The 27,182-nt window shown below is 34.4% G+C and overlaps 1 protein-coding gene across 1 annotated transcript in view; it reads left to right on the forward strand.

Moving 5' to 3' along the window:
- LOC129905254 (locomotion-related protein Hikaru genki-like) overlaps window positions 1–27,182 on the forward strand; it is a 508,020-nt gene that overhangs the window by 141,860 nt on the left and 338,978 nt on the right. The gene's annotated exons all lie outside the window — the stretch shown is intronic.

Consider the following 27,182-nt stretch of genomic DNA (forward strand, 5'->3'; position numbering starts at 1 on the left):
TTAAGTTTACAGTGGGGTAAATTTACGCGACTCGAGACTACCGACGCAATACTCGTTGAGTATTCAGATTCAGTCCAAAGACTCCAGGATAAAAATAAAAGAGAAATCCAGGAGCTGAGAGCTGAACTCAATAATATTCAAAAAATTCGTTTGAGTGTAAATCGGAGTCAGCTCGAGTCTGAAAGCGTAAACGAACGGGCCGAAGAAGATATACAGTGCGGTTCACATGGTTAAACGCACCAATTTTCGTTTACATAAATTTCTTTTTTTTTTTGTGTTTGTGCAAGAATAACCAAAAAAATTGTATTTATTAGAATGGTTATTTAGTTCTTTATAAAAAAACAAAAAGAAAAAATAGTGGGTGAGTGGAAGTTAACGGTACTTTTTACTCCTTCTTGTCTCTGATGTAAGAAAAAGGGCAGTTTTTTTTTGGTTCACATGATTAGACGCACACCTTAAATTAGTTAGTTTGGCGAGATCTATTGCGCTGATTTGATTAAATTTGGAAGATTAAGCATCAAGAAGTTATTTTTTAGTAATTTTCATACAAAATCTGTTGAAAAAAGTTCTGAGTGCGAAAGAATAAGGGAAAAATAACGCGTTGGACTAGAAAGGTTTTTCCATAAGCACCATTGCCAAAAGAATAGGATAAAGTGACCATTTCGAGAGGAATTATTTTAAAAATAGTGCCTCCTATGAAAAACACTTCAAGGGAGGAAGATTTAAATAAAACTTAAAAGTGAACCGCACTGTATCAAAACTAAAATTCGAAATCGATATACTTCGGTCGAACCTCACTCAGGCAAACAGTGAATTAAAGTCTGTCCAGAAGTCTGAGGCAGATAAAGAAAGGGAACTAGGGAAGTTACGTGGTTTGGAATTAAAGCATTCCACGGAATTAGAGGTTTTTAAAAAAAAACTAGGAAATAAAAAAGAAAAATCAGTCTATTTCCAAATTCCCGAGAATTTAAATACGGTTGAAAAAGAGGACAAGCCAGTCATGTCACACGAAAAAATTGTTAAAATTCTTTCCCAATTGGTCCCACATTTCTCGGGGGAAAGAACATCTTACTTGTCTTGCCAAGTTTATGAGTACCTGAATGCTTGCGCTTTGGGGTTGAAATGTATCGACGTGGCACACGAAACAATATACGTGTCGATACTTTCAACAAGACTTATGGAGATGCGTTTGAACCTGGTACATTAAAGGAATTTTAAACCTTGATAAAAGGAACATATCTATCTGTCCGAACGCTAGATAGTGTGACTTATGAAATTAAACAGTCCCACCAACTAGCGACAGAAGATATTCACGCGTTACCAAACAGCGGAATCCGTAGCTTTAAAGAAAGAACTAAAAAACTCCATCATTACCAGCTTCAAGATGGGGCTTGATTGATTGATTAATATTTGGGGTGTAAGATGTACTGCGACCTGTAACGTCTATTGTACCCCCCTTCTAAGCTAAATGAGTTAGTACCTCATTTTATAGCTCCTCCTCTAACCTAATTGCTTTCATGAAATTGATTATTTGGGGTATTTTCAAAGAGTGCAATTTATCCTCTTCGACTTGGTAGCAACCCATGTGTTTAAATCTTTGGTGTATTAGTGCATTGCAACTACCCAGGATGTGGTCTGGTGTTTCTTCTTTTTTCACTACAGAATCTTCATGTTGCACTATTTACTAAGCCCAAAATATGTAGGTGCCTTCTTAACTTACAGTGGCCCGTTAGGAGTCCAGTGATTAACCTGAGATTGTTCCTACTTAGACTGATACATGATTTGAAATACTCTCGGTTGTAGTTCCCGAGGAGCATTTCGCTTGTCTCAGTTTTGGTAGTTCTGCCCAGTTTTTTGCTCTCCTGGACTCCTCGTCTAGTTTTATTTTGTTTTTAATGACATTTTCTCCTATTCCGCAATACGGTTCGGGTCCCATTAAAGGGGAATTTGCTCCCGTTTATGCTAAGGAGTCCGCCTCCTCGTTACCCTGGACACCAACGTGCCCAGGTACCCAGTGGAGAGTGACTTTGTTTATTTTGCCAAGTTCGTTAAGTTTTCCTATACACTCCAATACTAGCTTGGAGTTGATTTCGTATGATTTAAGTGCTTTTAGGGCAGCTTGACTATCAGACATAATGGCAATGTTTTTATTCCGGTGATTTAATTCGAGGTTTATTTCTGCACATTTTACAATGGCATTTACCTCAGCTTGAAAGATACTTGGGGATTGACCCATAGGCACGGAGAGTTTGGTACTAGGCCCAAAGACGCCTGCCCCTGTACCTTCCGCTGTTCTCGACCCGTCTGTGTACCATTTGATGGTATTTACTTGAAAAGAGTATTTGATAGATTCACCTACCCAATCTTTTTTACTACTGAGATGTATATTGTAGTTTTTCACAAAGTTATAATTTGTGACCATTGCATCTCTTGGAAAGTCAAGGAAGTTTTCTTCTGAGGATCTGGACAGGAATTCTCTTTCTCTGTTGCCTATGCATTTTCCAGCCCCAGTTCCTTCCTTGGCAAATCTCATGATTTGCCAAGGAAGGAACTGGGGCTATGGATCTGGGGATGGGGCTATTGGATCCAGCTTTGCGTCAATTCATGCTGACCGTAAGCGGAGAAGATATGCATACACTGGCAGACACGGCGACCAAAACATCCCAGCTACTTCATCCCCAATATAGCGGTAACCTCTCTTTCAATAACACCCTTTTCCAATACAACTCCCAGTCCCAGCTTCCTAAACAAACTTTGACGTACGACCAAATGTGCGTACCACAACAACAACATCCACAGTTTCCACAAAGCAACCCTTTCTGGAATACCTCACCAGCAATATCCCAAATTCAGGAGACAGGTAATTTGCATTGTAGTAATGTTCCAAATAAAGCAATATCATCAGAGATATTAAAGTGTGGTTTTTGTAACAAACCAAATCACACATTTATGCGGAGTGCAGAATAAGGAAGAACACTCCTTTCTGCGAATCCTGCCAAGCCTATGGCCATAACCGTGGGACATGTCCCAAAGCACAAGTCTTTGTAACGGAGGCTTAATCACGAAAGGTTAGGCTTATGTGATTGGTGTTCAAGAATAGGCCACTCAGAAGATGAATGCTACAGTAAAAGGAATTACCTACCAAAAAAAGGGGAGGGAAACGGGAAAGGGGCCAGCCTAAACAACTGAGCTGTGCCCCAAATAAGTCAAAAACTATTGAAAAAAGGGGCCAGCCTAAACAACTGAGCTGTGCCCCAAAAACGTCAAAGACTATTGAAAAAAAAATCTTAGTCACCAAAAAATCTAATTCTCCAAAGAAAAATATTGATGAAGACAAAACTTTAAGGAAAAAACTAAATTTGGATAACAACGAAAAGTCCCCAGACAAAGGTATAACGCTTAGAAATAAAATAAGGACTCCTTCTCGTAAAGGTATTAAAAATCGTATTTCAATTTTAAGTAGGAACAAAATACCTCCAACTAGTTCTCTTAAATGTTTTAAAAATTGTATTTTTCCGAAACCTTCCTTCACAATTGGAAGAAAGGTACAAAAACAAGTAAGGAACTTTATGGGTCTGTTTTTTAACTTATTTTTATTAGCATACATTTATGTAAATGAATATATAATACAGATACTCAATAAATGTAAAAGTATCTTCAAAACAAATAGATTTTGTGACATAAAGCGAAGTCGATTTTGTCTAATAAATAAGTAAAATAAAAACGACGTTTTCGTAGAATTACCTTTTTCTGAGGCAAAAGGAGGTAAAGTTACCGTTCTCGTAGATACAGGTGCAGATTTAAGCCTTTTAAAAAATAGCGTTTTAATTAAGAAAACTAAATTTTGTTGAAAAGAAATACGAAAGTTAGGTGGAGCATTTGGTGGAAATACTACAACTTTGGGTACAGTCCAATCATATAAAAGTTTGGACAATGTTTCTTTAAAATGGCACATTGTGGACGGTCTGACAGACATACCCGCCGATGGTGTAATAGGCCGGGATATTCTTTGGAACCATGCTATAATTGACTCTGTTACCAAAACACTAAAATTTTTGGACAACAACAGAAAGCTGGTATCACAATTTCCATTTATAAGCCAAGTAAACAAAAAAATGATGAAAATAGGGAGGTGAAACCTCGTTCTCAATCTATTCTGAAGCTAAAAATAAACACTGGTTTAAGAGAAGTTCTTGTACAAAGTCAAGAATTAGAACCAGGAGTTTACTTGGTTAACACTATAACCAGAGTGAAAAAAAATCATTTGTTTATTTCTATCATTAACTCTACCGAAAAAACTTATTATTTACCTGACAATTTTATACCCAAGTTTCAAAATTTTAATAAGTTTCGGGTGCAATCCCAAGACAAGATAAATCGTAAAATTTTTAGCGTTACAGAACAGGAGCCGAATAAACGAATCTCTAAGCTCCTGAATACGTTGAAAATTAGTTCAGATCTCAATAGGGAGGAAAAACGGGAAATCGAAAATATATGCATTCAGTTTAATGACATTTTCAACTTAGAAGGCGACCCATTGACGCATACTAAAGTGTTAACTCATAAGATCCCATTAAAGTCAGATCAAGCAGCAATTAATCAAAAACAATATCGTTTGCCTCAGATTGCTAGAGATGAGATTAATAAACAGGTAAGCGAAATGCTCGCAAATGATATAATCTCACCTAGCAAGTCACCATGGAACTCACCTCTTTTGGTAGTCCCGAAAAAATTCGGACCTGATGGCCAAAAGAGATGGCGAGTTGTGGTCGATTTTCGTAAACTGAACGAGGCTACGATTAAAGACGTTTTTCCACTGCCAAGAATAGAAGATATTCTTGACCAGTTAGGAAATTGCCGTTATTTCTCAACCCTTGACCTGGCAAGCCGCTACCACCAAGTTCTAATCGACAGCAAAGATAGAGAAAAAACTGCTTTTAGCACAGGTTTGGGACATTATGAGTTAAATCGGATGCCTTTTGGTCTTACGGGAGCACCATCCACGTTCCAACGGATAATGAACTACATCTTAACTGGTCTTCAAGGAATTGACTGTTTTGTCTACTTGGATGACATCGTGATCTTTAGCCCAAATTTGCATGATCACAATGAAAAGTTAATGCGAGTTTTCTCGAAGTTATGGGAGTATAAACTGAAACTCAATACGGAAAAATGTAATTTTTTGTGTAAAGAAGTCGTTTATTTAGGTCATGTATGTTCATAGAACGGTGCCTCCCCTGATCCTTCTAAGACAAGTTGTGTTAAGAATTTTCCTGTTCCGAAAAACATCAAAGAGGTTCAGTCATTTCTAGGTTTTGCTAACTATTATAGAAAATTTATACCTAACTTCGCTAAAAAAGCAGCTCCAATTAATTCTTTGCTAAGAACAGAAAATTACTTCAAGTGGACAAATGTGCCGCAAGATGCTTTTGAACAACTCAAACAAGCCATTACAACACCACCTGTTTTAATTTATCCAGATTTTTCTGAACCTTTTTTATTAACCACAGATGCAGGTAATGAGGCTCTGGGTGCAGTCTTGTCGCAGGGAAAAGTTGGCTCGGACAAACCGATAGCCTACGCAAGTTGTTCATTAAGTAAAACTGAAAAAAGATATTCTACTATAGAAAGGGAAGCTTTAGCTGTTGTCTGGGCTGTTAATAATTTTCGTTTATACTTGTTAGGTCGTGTCTTCACTGTTTATACGGATCATCAACCTCTTAAGGGGGTTTTCCATGTGAAAGATCCCACTGCTCGGTTGTGCATGTTCCGTCGTAAGCTTTCGGAGTACGTTTTTAAAATAGAATACAAACCTGGTAAGTTGAACACGAATGCGGATGCCCTTAGTCGCATACCTCATTGTCTGGCTATTTTAAGTAGTCGCATATCTCAAGCGGAGCATTGTCTGGCTATTTTAACTCGGTCCAAAGCATCTAAGACACCTTTGTTAAATTCACCAAATCAACAAGACGCTCCCAATCGAGATCAACAAGACGGTTCCAATGTTACCAAAAAAACTGATTCCCCTGAATTTTTAACAGACCAAAAAAAATTGAAACGGTGTTAAAAGATTTGCATAATTCAGCACTTGGAGGTCATCAAGGGTATAAGAAAACGCTGGCTCGCATTAGACAACAATTTAAATGGAAACGTATGTCCAAGGACGTTAAAAGTTTCGTAAAAAATTGTCCACAGTGCCAGCAGAATAAGTCTACCCCCAATAGTAAAATGCCCATGGTGATAACTGACACTCCAAGTCTACTTTTCGACAAAGTTTATATGGACATTGTATGTGGTCTTCCCCTGTCATATTCGGGAAACAGATATATTTTGACTTTTCAGGATGACTTAACAAAACTCACGGACTGTGCGGCGCTTCCTGATATGGAAGCTTCGACAGTGGCTTGAGCCTTTTACGAACAAATTGTGACAAGATACAGAATTCCAAAGGTACTCGTGACTGATAATGGTGCAAACTTCACGTCGAAGATTTTTTCACAGACATGCAAGTTACTAGGCGTGAAGAAACTCCACACGACAGCGTACCATACTCCCAATGGTTCATTGGAGTGAAGTCATCGACCTCTAGCCGAATATCTTAGATCTTTTGCGGCAAAAGACGAAAGAAATTGGGACCAGTGGTTAAGGCAGGCAATGCATGTTCATAATAACCACGTTCATACCGCTACACAGCTAACTCCTTTAAATGCTTTATTTGGTTTTAAGTTCGAAATGCCAACTAACCTGAACGAAAAACCACGCCACTTTATAACGCTGATGACTACCCCCTACTGCTTAAATATCAACTCGGGGAAGCCCATAGGTTGGCTAACGAGAATCTCGAGAAAGCTAAGATTAAATCGAAGGTTAACTACGATAAGGGTGCTTAAACCTTTGTTTTTAAAGTAGGGCAAAATGTTTTGTTAAAAAATCCCGCAAGGAAAAATAAATTTTCTCCTATCTGGTTAGGACCATTTCAAATAATATCAACGGGAAACCGACGAAGTTACGAATACCAGAGTTACGGGCGACAGAGTTACGGCCGTCAAAGTTACGAATTCTAAAGTTATGTAAAGCTATGACATGTGATTTTTGGGTTGGCAACAATTGCGAAGAACGATATGGAATTATGGAAATATAAACAAGAGATTAACATTTTTCTCATTGGTCAGAACTAAATGAGTAAAGCGAAAATGGGTGTTATTTAATCTTGTAAAATTTTGATTGGATAGGTATAGATATACATATATGGTTTTGTTTTTGTGAGAAGATCGCAAAAACGTTGAAATAGAAAAAAACACAAGTATACTTATGTAAGTTTGGGGGACATAATTGAAATTGACTTCTTATTTTTCCAACTAATATTGCACCTACGTATTTTTTTTTTTCTATTAATTAATATAATTATTCATAGCGTATTTTGTAATACCCACTTTGTTATTATTTATATTAAAATAATTACCAAGCCACAACTTTTTTTTACAGACGTTATTTTGGTGTGGAGAACTGATGTGCAATGGTCTTTTATATCATTGAAGTTGCGATCATTCACTGAGCTTTGGTCTAACTGGCTGAATAAAATGGTGTAGCTGTGGCTATAGCTTGTAGTACTGTCAAAATTTTACTAAGGGAAACAACAATAAAAATTGGCGGCAGCTGAGCAAAAAGTTGAGAATTCTTCAACTTGCGCTACAAGCTACAGCCACAGCTACACCATTTTATTCAGCCAGTAAATTACACTCCCGCCCTCTTTTCTCCTCAGAAGAAATTATTGAATGGGGAACAATTTGCTGACGTTTGTTTTTTTCATTTCTGTTTTGTTTGTAATATTGAATAGAATAATATGTGACAAAATGTGACGCCACAACCTCCTTAAACGGAGGTCAGGGAACCACTAAAAAAAAAAACAAACCAAAAATGAAAATGTTCTATTTCAATTGCTTCTGTTTTGTAGGGGAAACTCCATTTTTTTTTTACTCGTTGTATAGTCTTTCCTTGTTTAACAAATTCATAATTATGTAAATAATTTGACAATAACTGACAAATAAAAGCAGATACATAACATTATACAAATTCAATGCACACCTATTGAGAAAGAACAATGGTGGTGGCCGGTCAATGTTTCCCCAACTCTACAAAAAATGGATCGCGGATGTAAGAGAAGGAAGGAGCCGTCAAAAAAATAAAAATAAAAAACCATTCACATCCGACCGTAGCGTTGCCGAATTGGCAAGGTCGTGTACTTTTGGTGTTTTTTTTTAATCCGATTTTCTCCGAAACTACTCAATTTCAACAAAATTTTTCATACAAATGCATTTATAAATTTATAAATTTTGTTTTAAGTTTAAATCAATATAAATCAGAAATAAACTTTTGACAAAAATAATTTTTGGATTTAAAAAAAAAATTGATTTTTTTTGAAAAATTAAATTTTCTATTTTTGGAAATTTTGGGTTAAGATACTGATTAGATTAATGGCATACTAATTATATTTTATAACTTTTTTTCCAAAAAATTATTTATAAAAAAACTATTTTTTTTTAAACAGGTCTAACGATTTTGATATGTATTTTTTCTAAAAATGTATCTTTATGCATCTTTTTATGTGCCTATCACATTCCCCAAATTTCAATATAAAAATATTTGCAACTTGAACCCTTAGAACAAGATCGAGCGAACCAGAAACCAGTCGTGCATTTTATATAACCAAGAACCAAAATATACTTTCCTAGTGGTTTTAAGGGTGATAAACTCGAATCTGGAGTCAAAACAATCTACCAGCCTCCGTTTTTGATATATAATGCATTTTTACCGGTAATATTTCAGAAACGGCAGCTAATAAAGTTTCAAATTTGAATAAAGCACCCGTAAAACTTTCACAAAAAGTATAATATTTAGATTTTGAATCCCAAAAAAAATTTAATTAATTAAAAAAAAATGTTTTTTATTACATACAATTTTGAACAAAAAAATATATTTTTTTTCATTATTTTTTAAAATTTTGATTTTCAAAATTAAATAAATTAAAGTCTATAAAACATCTTTATTTGAAAACATTATATAATAGCCTTTTCACACCAAACCCAAAAACGCGGTTTATGACAAAAAGTTTTCAAAAACCTGAAAAGCGTTCACACTACAAAGTTTACAGGTTTTTGTTTGACGTTTAAAATATTTTGACATCCAAATGTCAAGTTTTCGATGGGATTTAATTTTTGTTGTTTAAATCAGCTTGAGCTCACAAAATTGATCAAATAAAAGGAACTCTGACAATTTAAATAAATAATTTGAATTCATCAACATAAAACAGAGGAATATATAAAAATTTGCAAAGCTTTTTCCTCTTTGAGACACCAAATACAAGGAAAAAAATGACTTCGAAGTAGCATCCAGATAGCTAAATTAGTAAAGATGAGAAGAGATTTTTGATGAAATAGAAAAACTCAACTCCCAGAACACCGTTCGGACATTTTTTTTTGTTTTATTTTTGTCTGCTCTGCCATTTTCTATAATTAATGAAAAGAAATTTGATTAATTATAAAGAATATTTTGTTAATGAATACAAAATATTTCTTACCAGTTAAAAAAAATCAACAAACTGCATTTGTAAAACAACTGATTAATTATCCTGTCAGTTCGTTTTTTTTTTGTCTGCTGTCATTTTTTTTTGTCTGCTGAATTTGTGCTGAATTCTTCAAAAGATTTGTTTGGCTATTTCGTTTGGAGTTGAATGTTTTCATTTTCAGGTTTTTGGCGAGTTTAATCAAAAACTTGTGTTTTACGAAAACTTGTGGTTTATGAAAAATGTATGCAAAAACTTGTGTTTTTGATATAGGTTTTTGGGGTTTTTCGAAAAAACCGCGTTTTTGGCTTGGTGTGAAAAGGCTATAATACAAAGTTTTTGGCTTCACGTAAACTTACAGCACGTTATCGTTGATTTTTAAGAATTTTGTTTCCAAATTAAGTAAATTTTTTAGAAAATTGCCCCCTCAGATGAAATAAACACCCTCCGTCCCATACAATTTTAATATACACGCTCTAGCTTTTTGGAACATTTCTCCTGAATCACCTCGTATATGGTTCCTCTCAATATTTGCCAATTCATAAACCACATTTTAAAGCTTTAGTATTCATAATTCATTGCTCTGATTTTATAACTTCGGTTTTTCATAACTTCAATTTTTCACAACTTTGACTCCCATTACTATGTCGCTCATAACTTTGGTACTTGTATGTTTTCTAATAATTGAATACATTTTTAATTAAAAAAATACAAACAAATGAAAAACAACTTATATTATTATTTTTTATTTTACCGATTACGATTTTACGAAAAAATTTAATTTAATTGTTTTTTTAAAAAATTTAATTTGTTCGTGAACACATACCTATTATATTATGATCCGAAAAATAAAAAAAAATTCTTTGCTCTCTGAACCCTGTTACCTTACTTTTTTCTTTGACATTGGGAGTATATGACAAATCAGAATTTAATGAGCTTATCATATTTTGCCGTTGGAGTTCCACATCCGAAGGACATGGGTGTGAATCTTCAAACGAATATGAAAAGCTGAGGGTACTATCATCTGCGAAACAATTTAATGGATTAGAAGTTTCAGAGAGCAAATCATTAATGAAAATGAGAAAGAGAGTCGGAGACAAAACGGAGCCCTGGGGCACACCAGCATTTATATTATGGGTTTCAGACTTGAATCCGTCCAAAACGACTTGAATTGAACGGTTCGAAATGTAATTTCTAATCCAACGAAGAAGAGATTCATCAGTACCGAATGCAAGCATTTTCGATAAGAGAGCTTGATGCCAAACTCTATCAAATGCCTTTGAAATATCAAGCGCAACAATCTTACTTTCTCCAAAACGATGTAAAGATTTGTTCCACTGATCGGTGAGATAAACCATCAAATCACCAGTGGATCTATTGCTACGAAAGCCATACTGCCGGTCATTAAGAAGCTTCCGTTCTTCAAGATATTTCTTAAGCTGGAAATTAATCAGCGTTTCCATGACCTTGGAAAGAAGGGACGTAAGTGCAATCGGACGATAGTTAGAGGGTGAAGAAGATTCGCCTTTTTTAGGGACAGGCTGGACAAATCTCCATCCACTCAGAAAGAGACCTGTAGAGTAGGACAGATGGAAAAGCTTACGCAGTGGTTTTGCCAGCGTAGAAGAACACCTCTTCAGAACTATGGGAGGGATACTATCCGGGCCAGCGGATTTGTGTATGTCAAGGTCTTTAAGAACTCTTGCCACTGCACGAGTACGAAAAAAGATAGGTCCCATAAAACTATTTACTCGCTCAAGTGAAGGCGGAGTCATGACACTTTCTGTTAACGTTGAATTGGCAGCGAACTGTCTGACAAGAAGGTTGGCTTTCTCAAGAGAACTAACAAAAGGAGTGTCATTGTAAACGAGCGTTGGAACCGAAGATGTTGTAGAGTTTCGAATATTTTTCACAAATGACCAAAAATTTTTACTACCTGTGGGACACTGTAGTATTTTTTGTCTTAATTTTTGCTCATGCAAAAATTTGATTCGTCGAATATGGGCGTTGCTGGCCTTTCTAGCTTGCTTAAATCTTATCCGATTTTCCTCAGTGGGGTTGGCTTTATAATAACGGAACATTACCTCTTTTTCCCTGATAACCTCCTTACAGCTCGAATCAAACCACGAATTCTCTTTCGGTTTGATTGTTTTAGCCCTATTCGGGATAAAATTTCTCATTCCGGAGAGAATTAAGTTTGTGATCATATCTGTACTGGAATCAACGTCACTATTGAGGAAACATAGCGACCAGTTAAAGTTTTTGAAAAAAGCGTTGAGACCCTCCCAGTTGGCTTTCTCATATTGCCAAACAGTTCTCTTAGGAGTTTTTTCTTTAACTGGATTTTTTTGACAAGAGAAATTCGCAGATATGACACAATGATCTGATGTGCCTAGAGGCGATAATACACTTACAGTGTATTTATCAGGGTCAGAGGTAAGAAACAAGTCTAGAGTATTTTCAGCCCGACCAGCGACGTCCGAAATTCGAGTCGGCTCGTTAACTAGTTGAGTTAAGTGGTTTAACTCAGCAAAAATCTCAACATACCTTCCTTCGGGTGTTGTCTGGCCCGAAAAGCGAAGCCAAGAAGAATTGTGTACATTGAAATCTCCCGTAATGACGATTTCAGTGCGAGGGTGAAGGGTAACAATCCTTTGAATGGAGTCGGATAGAGCATCAAATTCATTAGAAGTTGAATTACTATCCAGATTTGGACTTCGATAAATAAAACATGTATGGATGATGCGCTTGTTAATTGTAAATTTGAACCACATGAAATTAAAATTAGTGTTAATACACTGACCGTATTGTGGTTGAAGTTGATAGGCAACATCATTTCTAATATATATGGCGAGACCGTGGTGAGAAAAGAATAATGGCACCAAGCAATACCCATTAAGATTGAATTCAGAACATTCTGAATTTTCACTTATCTGGGTCTCACCTAGTGCCAAAACAGCTGGCCTGTTTTGCACAGTATAAATGTACACATCGCAAAAATTTGATCTAAGCCCACGAATGTTGGCATAATCGACCCTGAAATTACCTACCATTTAAATATACAAAAAACTTTAAAAAACCTTATCCGACAATTACCTATATTGAATGTCTTACATAAATTCCAATTTGTGCTTCAACAAAACAAATTGTCACTAGTGTTATGCCTTAGTGACAATTCGTATCGATCCGCCCCTGGTTATTTATTAACACACACAATAATTTATCTGGAGTCGAATGATGACATCTTTCTCACACACACTCCCCACCTCCATATCAACTAGTCGAAAAAAATGTGTCATTAAAATACGGTTGCAGTGTTATGTAAAGTATAACACAAGGTGGAGAGGGAGAAGTAGTCGAGTAGTCCAACAGATAGGTTCATGCTGTGATTGTGTTGCTCCCACTTCCACCTCCCACCAAAAAAGAACACTTTATATCAGGGTTCGGACTTTACTTCGATCGAAGTAGATTTACTTCGATTTTGGGCAAAAAATAAAATCTACTTCCCTACTTCTCTTTTTCAGGATCTACTTCTTTTTCTTAATTGAAAAATATTTTTCAAGTAATAAATTTAGAGAAAGGGATTTAACTTCAATTTTAAATCTGGTCAAGGCATTGAGAAATAAAGCTTAACTAATATCTCAAAAGATGAATGGAGGCCAATTATTCTTCGAATTCAAGATAGAAATAAAGTTTGTCAAAGTAATTTTGACTGATTTTGAAGAATTCCGGATCAAAAATTTGTTAGATTTTGCTGAATTAACCGTTTTATCCTTAAGCACCGTTACATCTTTTGGAAAAGAAAAATAATTTTGTTGAAAAATAATTTTTTTTCAATAAATTTTGGGAAATAAATGTTCTGAAAGTTTAATGTTGAAATCTACTTCCGAAATTTTAGATCTACTTCACTTTTTTTTCAAATTTGCTTCGAAATTTTGAAACTGTCCGAACCCTGCTTTATATGGAACACTTTGTTGCTTAAATTTGTTTTATTTTTTATTTGGCCTGTTTCCATAATTCCATATCAATCCTCGCAATTGTTGCAAACCCAAAAATCACATGTCATAGCTTAACATAACTTTAGAATTCGTAACTCTAGTTTTTCGTAACTTCGGTTTCGCGTAACTTTGACGGCCGTAACTCTGTCGCGCGTAACTCTGTTATTCGTAACTCCGTTACCATTTCTTTTTTTTTCATAACATCCATTTAATGCCAACAAAAACAGAGTCCACCAAAACAAAAATACCATCACTAACAAGTCTACCACTCCGTGAGGTGAATATTTACCAAACACTAAAGAGACGTGCTCCTGCAACACCGTTGGCCGAAACAAACAACAGTACAGCGGTGTTCAGCATCACCTCTGCCCGGGTGTAAGAGTTTAAACAAATTATTACAAATTAGTGTTAATACACTGACCGTATTGTGGTTGAAGTTGATAGGCAACATCATTTCTAATATATATGGCGAGACCGTGGTGAGAAAAGAATAATGGCACCAAGCAATACCCATTAAGATTGAATTCAGAACATTCTGAATTTTCACTTATCTGGGTCTCACCTAGTGCCAAAACAGCTGGCCTGTTTTGCACAGTATAAATGTACACATCGCAAAAATTTGATCTAAGCCCACGAATGTTGGCATAATCGACCCTGAAATTACCTACCATTTAAATATACAAAAAACTTTAAAAAACCTTATCCGACAATTACCTATATTGAATGTCTTACATAAATTCCAATTTGTGCTTCAACAAAACAAATTGTCACTAGTGTTATGCCTTAGTGACAATTCGTATCGATCCGCCCCTGGTTATTTATTAACACACACAATAATTTATCTGGAGTCGAATGATGACATCTTTCTCACACACACTCCCCACCTCCATATCAACTAGTCGAAAAAAATGTGTCATTAAAATACGGTTGCAGTGTTATGTAAAGTATAACACAAGGTGGAGAGGGAGAAGTAGTCGAGTAGTCCAACAGATAGGTTCATGCTGTGATTGTGTTGCTCCCACTTCCACCTCCCACCAAAAAAGAACACTTTATATCAGGGTTCGGACTTTACTTCGATCGAAGTAGATTTACTTCGATTTTGGGCAAAAAATAAAATCTACTTCCCTACTTCTCTTTTTCAGGATCTACTTCTTTTTCTTAATTGAAAAATATTTTTCAAGTAATAAATTTAGAGAAAGGGATTTAACTTCAATTTTAAATCTGGTCAAGGCATTGAGAAATAAAGCTTAACTAATATCTCAAAAGATGAATGGAGGCCAATTATTCTTCGAATTCAAGATAGAAATAAAGTTTGTCAAAGTAATTTTGACTGATTTTGAAGAATTCCGGATCAAAAATTTGTTAGATTTTGCTGAATTAACCGTTTTATCCTTAAGCACCGTTACATCTTTTGGAAAAGAAAAATAATTTTGTTGAAAAATAATTTTTTTTCAATAAATTTTGGGAAATAAATGTTCTGAAAGTTTAATGTTGAAATCTACTTCCGAAATTTTAGATCTACTTCACTTTTTTTTCAAATTTGCTTCGAAATTTTGAAACTGTCCGAACCCTGCTTTATATGGAACACTTTGTTGCTTAAATTTGTTTTATTTTTTATTTGGCCTGTTTCCATAATTCCATATCAATCCTCGCAATTGTTGCAAACCCAAAAATCACATGTCATAGCTTAACATAACTTTAGAATTCGTAACTCTAGTTTTTCGTAACTTCGGTTTCGCGTAACTTTGACGGCCGTAACTCTGTCGCGCGTAACTCTGTTATTCGTAACTCCGTTACCATTTCTTTTTTTTTCATAACATCCATTTAATGCCAACAAAAACAGAGTCCACCAAAACAAAAATACCATCACTAACAAGTCTACCACTCCGTGAGGTGAATATTTACCAAACACTAAAGAGACGTGCTCCTGCAACACCGTTGGCCGAAACAAACAACAGTACAGCGGTGTTCAGCATCACCTCTGCCCGGGTGTAAGAGTTTAAACAAATTATTACAAAAAAAAAAAACAAAAATCAACAAACAAAATACTAATTAATTATTAATTCCTCTATCATTTATAAATAATATTTTGTGTTAAAATAAATAATTAACTAATAATTAAAAAAAAAAATACAAGAAATATAAAATATAAAATACCAATCACAAGAAATATAAAAAAAATATAAAAATAAAAAAAAATGTAAAAAAAAATTGTATTAATTTCTTTATTTAATTATATTTTGTGTAAAAAAAAAAATTGTATTAATTTCTTTATTTAATTATATTTTGTGTAAAAAAAAATTGTATTAATTTCTTTATTTAATTATATTATGTTGAAAACAAAAAAAAAAAAAATAATAACTAATTTCTTTATTTTATATATTGTTATAGAAAAAAAAATAATAATTTCTTAATTTAATAATATTTTTATATAAAAAGAAAACTTTATTCAATTAGAGAAAGAAAAAAAAAACGTTAGATTTAAGTACTTAAAATTAAATTAAGCCAACTTCCAGAATGCAACTCAGCAGGTCAAAGCTGAGTAATGCATTTTGGAAGCTCATAAAGTTCCGGGTTGGTCTTTAGAACTGGGGTTGAGTTTTAATTTAACCATCAACCGAGACGGCCCTTTTGTCTTTTAATTTATCCCTAACATACCAAACTGATTCTCTTTCTATTTATGCTACAAGAAAAACCACCCTCGAACACTATGAACATTTCCTTTCCAGTTCGAGTAATTTCGATCACATTGATCATAAACATTTTTTTCACGATCATTTTACTCGATTTTACAGAAAAATGATCGTTTGAACTCGTTTGAAATGTAGGATTACTTACGAGTCATCATACTCGTAAACAGGAAAGCTCGAACATATTTGAGTTGTGTTGCTTCTGTTTGTTCGAGATCGTTTTTTTCGAGTAAGTACTCGATGTTCGTAAACAATTCTCGACTCGTTTGGTTCTCTGGAGGTACCTGATCAATGAATGAAATTTTGTTCTTTAATATTTTTTAATAGGATAGGTTAGGGTTAGGAATAAACAAATGAGATCTTATTTTGGGATATTTTTTTGGAAATCAAGGAAAAAAGAATGCATACACAGTTTTATTTGTTTGCGCATTGATTTGGTTTGTGTTTATTTTTTTTTGTCTTGTTTAACTGGGGTATGAAATCATGAGTATCTAAGTAGGTAGCAGAGATCCAAATGAGTAAGTTCGAACCTGCTCGAACAATTTCAATTTTTTAAAATGATCTTTCGTGCTCGATCGTTTTCTCTATATACTCGTAAATCATCTTACTCAAAAACAAAAATACTCACAAACAAAACCATACAAATTGTTTGAACTCATGAGTATAATCGATCCTCAACACCCACGAACAAAATTACTTGTAAACAGATCGACTGTTCATAAACAATACGCTTTACTCGAAATGATCGAAAGTGATCGAACGTGATCGAAAAATCATGAAAAGTTTGAACAATGAAAACAACCACTTCCAATTTCTACGCCCTATTATGGGAACCTGTTGCATATTTTTTTTGTTTAGGTTTTGAGGGTTGGTTGTTTGCGGTACAACTGCAATTAAAGCAGGTTATTAAATTTTACAATTGTGGTTTTAGAAAGGGTTTATCAGTGACTGCGTAGATAAAAAAGTAACACTGTAATAGTTCGATTTTGCAACAGAAGCGAGACACATCGATTCTAGTTAATTCGAGTATGCTGAATTCAGTGGTGGCAACCGTTTTGAAAGTTTGGCTCAAGTTTTCGAGATATTTCAAAAATAAAATCTTAGGTCGGGACTATTAAAACACTGATAATTTCGAATAATTAAGTTTTTTTATGCAGTTTTTAGTTTAGAGAAAAGCTATTCCTGTATATAGCTATATGTTTAACACTATTCCAACCTAGATTGTTATGTTTCGGTCGCTTACAAAGCATTTTATAAACGAAAACTTCACTTTTTCATGTTTTTTTATTTTGTTGACTTTCAAAGCCTTTAATATGGATGCAATTTGAGTTTAACATTGATTCGGGATATTTTATATTATTTACATAGCATATAATTCCAAAAATGAATAAAATACTGCAAACCTGAAAAAGTTCACTAGTGAAAATCAGTCTATTAAGCTAAGGAAATGTATTAAATAACACTGGTAAGCAAAATTAAACTTTTTTTTTTGCCACAAGAACCAAAATGTACTTTTCTGAAGGTGAAAGGGGTGCTGAACTCGAATCCAAAGCCATAAATATTTGACTTCCTTTTTTTTAAATATTACAGTTATAAAAGGCAAAAAACGTTATTTTGACTGCTTTTATCCCGGCATGATGTAAGTATATAAGAACGTTGTTTTGTTCTTCCAAAAACTGTTTAATTCATTTATTATCTGATATATCTTAAGCTTAAGCTGAAAATCCAAAAACTATCTTAACTTAATCTTAAGTTAAGGTTTTGATACATTTCCGTAGCTTAGTAGGCTGATTTTCACTAGTGAACTTTTTCAGGTTTGGAGTATTTTATTCATTTTTGGAATTATATGCTATGTAAATAATATAAAATATCCCGAATCAATGTTAAACTCAAATTGCATCCATATTAAAGGCTTTGAAAGTCAACAAAATAAAAAAACATGAAAAAGTGAAGTTTTCGTTTATAAAATGCTTTGTAAGCGACCGAAACATAACAATCTAGGTTGGAATAGTGTTAAACATATAGCTATATATAGGAATAGCTTTTCTCTAAACTAAAAACTGCATAAAAAAACTTAATTATTCGAAATTATCAGTATTTTAATAGTCCCGACCTAAGATTTTATTTTCGAAATATCTCGAAAACTTGAGCCAAACTTTCAAAACGGTTGCCACCACTGAATTCAGCATACTCGAATTAACTAGAATCGATGTGTCTCCGCTCTGTTGCAAAAAAAAAGTTCTAAAAACTATCACAGTGTAATTAGTCGTTGGGTAACAATACAAATGTGGTAGTGGGGAATGCCCAGTTAATTTGTGCAGGTAGGTGCGTAATAGAAACATATCCTTAAAAAATATGCAATAATGCGATTTGGGATGATTGTTTTTAAACCAAATAACTATTTTTTCGGGTAGGTAAACTGTAAATAATTTTATTATTGCGAATTCAAACTTAAAGATAAATCCAATTTAATTTTTTTTGTCATATAGGTACATATACAAGTGTCATAATTTTTAACTTAATTTAGTTTATTAAATTTTTTGTATCCAACATTAAGTTTTATTTAATTTTCTTTTTTTTTCTTTATTTTATTTAATTTTATTCTAATATGTTTTTCTTCATTTCATTATCTTGTCAAATTAATTAATTTAAATAAAACAAATGTAACTTGCTTTTGTGTACCAAACTTATTCTCTTTTTATTTATGCTACAAGAAAAACCACCTCGAACACCATGAACATTTCCTTTCCAGTTCGAGTAAATTCGATCACATTGATCATTAACATTTTGTTCACGATCATTTTACTCGATTCTACTCGAACAGAAAAATGATCGTTTGAACTCGTTTGAAATGGAGGATTACTTACGAGTCATCATACTCGTAAACAGGAAAGCTCGAACATATTTCAGTTGTGTTGATTCTGTTTGTTCGAGATTGTTTTTTTCGAGTAAGTACTCGATGTTCGTAAACAATACTCGACTCGTTTGGTTCTCTGGTAGGTAGGTGAAACAAGTTAGTTGTAGGTACCTACATATAGTAACATATCTGCTACACTTTGTTTTTAATTTTGATCAAGTTAAGTTAGTAGGTAGGAAGGTAAATACCTATGTCGATCAAATAGTAACTATGTACAAACGTTACTTAACGTAGGTAGAACACAGGTATACTTACACAAATAAACTCATTTAAACCGTAGTCACTCAGATATGTTTGTAATTATATTATGTATGTAGCCTATGTCGATCAAATAGTAACTATGTACAAACGTTACTTAACGTAGGTAGAACACAGGTATACTTACACAAATAAACTCATTTAAACCGTAGTCACTCAGATATGTTTGTAATTATATTATGTATGTAGCAGATACTACGTATCTCATTGTTGTAGGTACATTATAATAGGCAGGTTTATGAAATTAAACTAGTTTTATCAACTTTAGATTTTGATCAAGTACCTACGATTTTTATTTACAAAACAGAACATACACTCCTCGCCACTTGAATAGGACACCCTTTTTGTTTTTAATAAAGTGGATATAACTCCAGTCTCTTAATAGTTAGCTGTTCAATATTTTACTATTTTGTGTGTCCCCTTATGCACTCTCTCTGTGAGCAAGATCATTCATTTTCAATGCCCCGTTAGTTAAATTTTGCAATTTTTTGTGGAACAACTGTGAAAAAATTGCCCCTATTTTTGTTCACTTGAATAGGACACCCCCTTTTTAATTGGTTTTCGGGTGCAAATCAAAGAAGGTGGAAATGCAAAAATGTTTTATAATGTCTTTTAGTAATTTTTAGCTAATTTCAATTTAAATGGGTCGCGCGAAATTATTGGCAGAGGAAGAAATAGCGAAAATCTAGAGTGTCACCCGATTTTTCACCAAAAAGGTAAAAAAACGCATCAAAGCCGAAAACTTTTTTCATTTTTTTTTACGAAACGAGTCCAACTGTCGAAAAAATATGAAAGGCTTAACAATGAGTGGCGTTACTGCAGCTGACAGAAGAGCGATTCAACGACTCGCATAAAATTTACATGACTTTGCCGCCGAAAAGAACGAAAAAGTGGTTAAAAAGCAAGTGCATCCGTAGTGAAGCGAGTGATTTCGAAGGCCAAAGACTTGAGGCGATTGCAGCTTAAGAAAAAACCATGGGTTAACACCTGCAGTAAAGAACAACGCCTTAGTTTCGGTCTGTTTTATGACATGAAGTAAAGCATATTTTCTCCAATGAGAAAAAAAATTAATTTGGGGGTCCAGTTGGCTTTAAATTTTTTGTTTCATATTTTGCGAAGGAAGGACTATCCATTATTTCATAAAAATAATATTGAGGCCAACGGGGCCCTCCAAATTAATTTTTTTTCGCATTGGAGAAAACATGCTTTACTTCATGTCATAAAACAGACCGAAACTAAGGCGTTGTTCTTTACTGCAGGTGTTAACCCATGGTTTTTTCTTAAGCTGCAATCGCCTCAAGTCTTTGGCCTTCGAAATCACTCGCTTCACTACGGATGCACTTGCTTTTTAACCACTTTTTCGTTCTTTTCGGCGGCAAAGTCATGTAAATTTTATGCGAGTCGTTTAATCGCTCTTCTGTCAGCTGCAGTAACGGCACTCATTGTTAAGCCTTTCATATTTTTTCGACAGTTGGACTCGTTTCGTAAAAAAAATGAAAAAATTTTTCGGCTTTGATGCGTTTTTTTACCTTTTTGGTGAAAAATCGGATGACACTCTAGATTTTCACTATTTCTTCCTCTGCCAATAATTTCGCGCGACCCATTTAAATTGAAATTAGCTAAAAAATACTAAAAGACATTGGAAAACATTTTTGCATTTCCACCTTCTTTGATTTGCACACGAAAACCAATTAAAAAGGGGGTGTCCTATTCAAGTGAACAAAAATAGGGGCAATTTTTTCACAGTTGTTCCGCAAAAAATTGAAAAATTTAACTAACGGGGCATTGAAAATGAATGATCTTGCTCACAAAGAGAGTGCATAAGGGGACACACAAAATAGTAAAATATTGAACAGCTAACTATTAAGAGACTGGAGTTATATCCACTTTATTAAAAACAAAAAGGGTGTCCTATTCAAGTGGCGAGGAGTGTACAAATTTATTTTGCAAAAGAAATTATAAATTATATGTACAAAATAACAACACAGGGATTTTTCCGTAGCCAGAATCATGTAGAGACAAAAAATATTTGAAAATAAGTAGGTAGGTAGATATGTACTTACGAATTTTCAAAAACATAAAAATGTTTAAATTGAAATACCTACCTAGCTGCATTAAAAATACCTAATTTGTATAAATATGCTAACAAATTTAAGGAGTATCTACCTATATTAATTTTGTTTAGCCTTTCAAAAAAATCGTGCTAGTAAGATTATCTATAAATCAAGAACAGCGGAAACGGAGAACATTCAAATGTCTGGTTTGTCTTTGACCCATATTGCAGAACCAAAATATTTAAATACCTAACTATATACTTAATTGAAAAAAAGGGAAATAAATTCCTCCTTTATTTAGTTGTTTTATTTTTCATGTTTCATGTTTCATCAACAAATGAACGAAGGGAATTACAAATTCCAATTTTGTTGTTGTTTCGTTTGTGTAGAGTTAAGGAAATTACTAATTTAATAATGAAATTATTTAGTGGAGTAACTGAAGCTCAAAAATGTTGTAAAGGGCGGAAACAGATCCGATATTCATGATCTTTTCTTACAAACGTCGGTAATTTAAAAATACTCTTATCTCTATGAAAAATTGCTTGAAAAATTGCACTGCTTCCGTTTTGCTTTTAAAATTTAAATTACTTAAGACAGGCATGTCAAACTCAATGGTTACTAGGGCCAAAACAGCGATATCTTAATTTTTACGGGCCGCAAAAAAGTAAAACTAGAATTTTTATAAAACAGATTTATAAAAATAAGAAGAATTGTAACATTAATGTTCTCTTTCTGATACCTACAATCTCTTCTTTACTTCACATATTTTCAAAAGACCAAGGTGTAAGTTAGGCTGGAGCCTATTTCTCTTAGAGCCAATTTTTCAATCTTCTAATAAATAGTCAGTTAACTGTTCGACGAATAAAGTTATTAGGCTCATAAACAATCAGATAAAAACATTGAATTTTTCAATCAAGAATAATTTATTCTACAGAATAAAAAAAAAATTTCAAATTCAAAAATATTTAAAATTAAACGTCATTTTTATTCATGATTGTTTTTGTTTTCTTGTGTTCCACTGTATTTTTTTCAAAATTAGGAATAAGTACTAACTTAGGAATAAGTACTAACTGACTGTTTAACTGACTATTGAAAAATTGGCCCTTAATAATAAAAATATCTGCTTGCATCGGAAGGTTGTGTGAAATTCTCAAGCGATTTTATATGGCAGTTTTAAATTGTCCCGAATCTGACTGAAAAAGACTTATGAAATCGGTCATATCCACTTCATAGAAATTTGGAACTTAATTAGGAGTCACACTCAAAACTCGCATGCCTTTATTTCCATAGGTTAGGTTAGGTAGTAGTGGCTGTCAGGCAAATTACCCGACACACTTAGACCCTTATGGATCCATTGTGATACCACAAAAGACTAGCAAGTTGGGACTCACTAGCCGAACCACTCGGTGCTTCTTATGAATGAAGATAGACTTTTAACGTCCGTTTTCACTAGATCACTAGTGTATTCGTAGAAGAATTCTCCTAGATAGAGTTTTCTTCTATTAGAGAGAGCAGGGCAGGTGCACAGAAGATGTTGAACAGTTTCCTCTTCTTCTTCATCCATGCAACTTCTGCAGAAATCGTTAGAGAACACGCCCATTCTTTTTGCGTGTCTACCTATTAGACAGTGTCCTGTAAGGACACCTATGGTGGAGCTAATATGCATTCTGTTTAAATTTAACAAACCCTTTGAACGTTCCAAGTCTATACAAGGCCATATTTGTTTAGTAGCTAGGCAAGTATTACTCTGAGTCCATCTGAGGTTGGTTTTCTTTAAAGCGTCCTGGGGGTCAATTCCCGATCTGTGAAACTGTGAAGTGATAAAAATTATATCATTTCAATTTTCAAAACGTTTTTTCATTTTATCACTTCACAGGCAACCCTTTATGCGATTCTCAAACTTAATGTGTACTAAAAAGTACTAAATGAAAAAACTTTCATTTTTGAGGAAAATAGCTTATATGAACAAAAGTTTTCATAATAAACAAATTCGGATTAGCCTAGTGAGTAGGGCGGTTGCCTTTTACTCTACCGGCCTAGGTTCGAATCCGGGTGTAGTTAAAATTTTTAATTGTGTTTTTTATTTGTTTATTTGTTTTCACAAGAATATTGAGTTGTGATAAATAAATTTATAATGTGAAAACATTTTGACATTTGTTTTATTTCTTTCACAAATCAAGAATCGAATTTATTATGAAAACGTGATAAAACTTATCACTTCACATTTTCACAGATCGGGAATTGACCCCCTGCTTTAGCATAAGTTTGCATGTAGCGATAGGTGTTCCTATATTGTTCCTTTCTGGTTGAAAAGGAGTAATTGTTCCTAGTTTGGCAAGTTCGTTTGCCCTGCAGTTGCCTGGGATGTCTCTTTGTCCCGGCACCCATACGAGGTGAATGTTAAACTGCTCAGACATCTCCCTTAGAGATGTTTGACAGTCGAGGACCGTGATTGAGTTTGTAGAGACAGAGGCAAGAGATTTAATGGCTGCTTGACTGTCCGAGAAGGTCCGAATATCCGTGTTGGATATTACGTTTTCTCTGAGCCAAGAGAGAACCTCCTTAATCGCCAGAATTTCTGCTTGGAACACGCTACATTGGTCTGGTAAGCGGAAGAAGAGACTGAGATTCAGTTTTTCCGAAAATATGCCACTTCCTACACCTTCATTGGTTTTTGAACCATCAGTATAGAAGTGTAAAGAGTCATTATCCAGAGTACTAAGGTTCTCCCATTCAGTTCTGGAGGGAATGGAGTTCTGGAAATTATTATCGAACACCAGTTGAGGTGTGGTATAGTCTAGACGATCCGGAAGGAATCCGAAGTTGTTTAGAATGTTTGTGTGGCCAATATGATTACTGGTCCACTGAGAGGTTGCTTTTAAACGAGTAGATGAGCTAGCTGCTACTTGTTTGCTGAAGATGTCTAGGGGTGTGAGATTTAGAAGTATGTCTAGGGCGTCAGAAGGGGTTGACCTCAGCGCACCGCTTATGCACATACTTGCTGACCTTTGGACTTTGATAAGCTTGTTTAAGTTTATCGTTTTGTCCAGTGCGGTTCACCAAACTACCATCCCATATGTAAGTATTGGTCTTATGACCGATGTGTACAGCCAGTGTGCAATGTTAGGAGAAAATCCCCATTTGCCACCAATGGCTTTTTTGCATGAAAATATTGAGCTTCCAGATCAGTTTTTTATCAAAAATGAGTCCTAGGTATTTAGCTTGATCGGATAGAGTAAGTGTTACCTCTTTAATTGTTTGAAGTCTGGAATCTTGTATTTCCTCGTGAAAAGGACAAGATCCGTTTTGTGGGGATTAATATCCAATCCACATCCTCTAGCCGAGTGAATTAGCTTGTTTAAAGCTGTTTGTAGAAGTTCTGCAAGTGTCTGTGGGTATTTGCCCGATACGGCAATTGCCACATCATCCGCGTAGGCGATAACCTTAAAACCTTCTCCCTCTAGGTCTAGCAGCAGTTCGTTGACTACTAAGTTCCATAGGAGAGGCGATAAGACCCCTCCTTGAGGGGTCCCTCTGTTGGCTGCTCTACGGGTTTTGAAGTTTCCCAACTCTGAACTGATAATCCTGCTACTAAGCATGATTTCTATCATGTTCTTAAGCGGGTCTTCTATTTTGAGATTGTCAAGAGCATTCATGATTGCTGAGTTCCTGACATTATTGAAAGCACCCTCTATGTCTAAAAAGGCGACAAGAGTGTACTCTTTGTAGTGTAGAGAGTATTCAATGGTGCTTACCAGAGAATGGAGAGCAGTTTCCACCGATTTCCCTTTAGTGTAGGCATGTTGTGCCTTAGAGATCAGACATGGTTCAATTTCCTGTCTTAGATGGATATCTATCATTCTTTCTAGAGTTTTAAGCAGAAAGGATGATAGACTAATAGGTCTTAAATCTTTTGGAGTGACATGAGAGCATTTTCCCGCCTTTGGTATAAAAACCACCTTTGCTTCTCTCCAGGCCTTTGGAATATACGAGAAGCTTATGCAGCTTATCATTATAATTTCCAACTTTCATAGTATGATATCTGAGACGTGTTGTAATTCAGCGGGTATGATTCCATCTGGCCCAGGTGATTTGTATGGATGGAAGCTATTTTGCCCATATTAGTCTATCCTTGGAAATAAGATCTTTGCTAATTTGATAAAATTGGGTGGGTCGGTGACCAATGTCACTTATTGAGTTCGAGCTACCAGGGAAATGAGTGTCTAGTAGCAAGTTTAGCGATTCCTCATAGGAGCTAGTCCAATCGCCATTTGAGTCTTTTAGGGAGCTCGGCATGGTTGGATTAGTTGAAAGGATTTTTCTGAGTCTAGATGCCTCAGAGGAATCTTCAATTTTACTACAGAAGTTCCTCCAGGAGGACTTTATTTCCATAACATTCGGCAGTTATTCTATTTTTATGAAAAAAAAAACAAGGAATGCCATCCTAGGGCATTCATGATTTAACCTACCGTTGAGTTAAATCAGAACATTATAAATTATAACATTAAGCCTGGTACGCAGATCGAGATAAATTTTAGCATATTTCGAATTTTAATTTGACAAAACAACCTCATAATATAATACATTTTAGCTCCCATACAAACTGTCTATAAAATTAAGCCGAGCTAAAATTTATCTGAGCATCTTATCGATAATTTGTATGGGACCTTAAAATTTGGCTCGGATCAGTGTACCAGGCTTTAAGCTCAAAATTATCAAAAATGTCGAGGGCCGCAAAGTTACTCGTTCTGGGCCGCAAGTTTGACATGCATGCTGTAAACCTTGACATACTTTAAGGCGTTCAATAGTTTTAGTGTTAACAGACCGATAATCCTAATTGAAACTATGGCTTGCGTAATTTGTCTTAAAGATATTTTACCCAGTGAAAAAATAATTTTGTGTAGCGGTGCATGTGGGTCTTCCACTCATGTAAGTTGCGGAAAATTAGATGCTAAGTTACTTTAACAAATTTGCAATGTACCAAACTTCCACTATTTTTGTGACAATTGTAATTTTAATAATACCAACATAAGATAACTTTACAATAAAGTCGATAAAAATAGTGCAAAATTAACTGAAATTCAAAATTGCTTAAATGAACTCAAATCAATGGTTGCGGGTATTATAAAAGAGCCTCGTGCGACTAGAAGCAGTAAAAGAAAAGCAGATAACTCTGGTGAAAATTCTTGGGAATCTGTTAATAAAAAACTTCACCTAATTAATAATTCGTCAACTAAAGAATCATCTTCTAATTGAAAACCGAAAAATAATTTACCAAATGAAAGAGACTCCTTGAATAGTGAACAATTAATAAATACTGAACCTACTTGCTCTTTAAATGCGCAGAATAATAGTTATAATACTGATAAATTACCCTTACAATTTAGGGCTCCACCCAAAGTTCTTTTTTTGACACGTCTGGAAGCATTGACTTCTAAAGAGGATGTTCTTAATTACATTAAGATCAAATCGGGCATTGAAAGAATAATTGGTGTACATATTTTGAAATATGAATTTAAAAATGCTAGAGATATATCATCCTTTAAATTAACTGTTCCTTAGTACTTGTTTAATATCACCATTAATCCGGAATTTTGGCCAAATCATGTCTTTATACGAGAATTCGAACATAGACCCCGAAAACCCAAAAAAATTGCTACCCTAGCTCATAATGGTGCTGAATATACAAGTGAACCTATCCAT

This window comes from Episyrphus balteatus, chromosome 1, assembly GCF_945859705.1.
Source record: "Episyrphus balteatus chromosome 1, idEpiBalt1.1, whole genome shotgun sequence".
Taxonomy (NCBI): domain Eukaryota; kingdom Metazoa; phylum Arthropoda; class Insecta; order Diptera; family Syrphidae; genus Episyrphus; species Episyrphus balteatus.